Source organism: Lathamus discolor, chromosome 1, assembly GCF_037157495.1.
Source record: "Lathamus discolor isolate bLatDis1 chromosome 1, bLatDis1.hap1, whole genome shotgun sequence".
Classification (NCBI taxonomy): Eukaryota; Metazoa; Chordata; class Aves; order Psittaciformes; family Psittacidae; genus Lathamus; species Lathamus discolor.
Window position 1 is genome coordinate 63,906,027 of NC_088884.1, and position 1,343 is coordinate 63,907,369.

A 1,343-nucleotide genomic window follows, 5' to 3' on the forward strand; every position below is an offset into this window, starting at 1 on the left:
GACTGAGTGAGTGCATGGTGCAGTGGCTTTCCTCATTCTATGACCATAGTGCTTATGTGGTGATGCAGTGGCAGAAATGCAGAACCTCCTTGTGAATCCAACAAGTGTGTGCAGGCACTATTGCAAAGTGTACTAGTGCAAGATGATTTCTGGGAGGTTTTTGGCAGAAAGTGGAAAGGCAGAGCACACATGGTGTGATAGTGCAGGTTCATGTCTGTTGCAGTGCTTAGATGATGGCAATTTCCTCGCTACTTGGACACAAGTGTGTTCTCATGTGCCTGCTGAACACATTCTCCAGGCTGTGCTACTGGAAGCGCTGAACTGGAGAAGTCCGCTTTGCTTCAACAAGGCATACTCATCCTCCTCCTGTGTTTCGTAAAATCATGGAATGGCTTGGGTTGGAAGGGACCTTAAAGATCACCTACTTCCAACTTGGAGACACTCATCGTGTTGTATAAGTATGGGAAAGACAGGAAACGCCTGGTGAGCATTACTTGGGAGCTCACACCATCCTTCACTGGGTGTGCCTGCAGGAGAGCAGGACCACGGCAGCTTTCTCGTTGTGTCCTACCTTTCATCTTCGCAGGGCTTCATCCCAGCCTTCCCCGCAAGCAGCCAGTTTTAAAGAAGGCTTGATATTTAAAAAAAAAATAAAATTACCACTGACTCTACCGAGGCTTTCAAAACCAGGCCATGCCCTGCAAGCAGCTGTTGGGCGACTTATGTATTTAGTTTTTTAAATATTAGTCGGTTAGTTTGTGTTTTTGTGTTTCCAGGCATGAGGTACACTAGTAGGCTTGGGTCTGAGCGCCTTGCGGTGACTTCCCGCTTGGCATCGCAGCCGCTCGGGCACCTGAGTGGAGCTGTTTGTCTCTTTCATTAGCGCAAGCTCCTTAAGGCGCGCTCGGAACGGGGTTTGTCGCTAACAGAAGTCGCGGAGGTTTTAGGGCCCCGCCGCCCGGCTCAGCGGGTGTCCCTCAGCGCCGCCGTTGCTGCGGTGAAAGCGGGGCTGGCCGCCGCTTCCGCGGGCGCGGGGGGGCTCGAACGCGGCTGCCGCGAGGTCATAACGCACAGGAGTGCCGCGGAGCCCCGCCCCTCTCCTCCGCCTAGCTGCTACGGCAGCGGCAGCCGCCCGCGCGCTCCTTCCCCGGCCCAACGGCTGCTGAGGGACGGGGTCGCGCTGAGGGGAGGGAGGCGGTGACTGAATGAGCGGCTGAAGCGGCGCGGGGAGCAGGCGCCCTTCCTGCCCGGCTCTGTCCGGAGAGCTGCCGGGGGAGCTCCCGGAGCCCCGGCTGACGGGGCGGGGCGGCGGCGAGGGGAGGAGGCGGGCCCCCCGCCTCGGC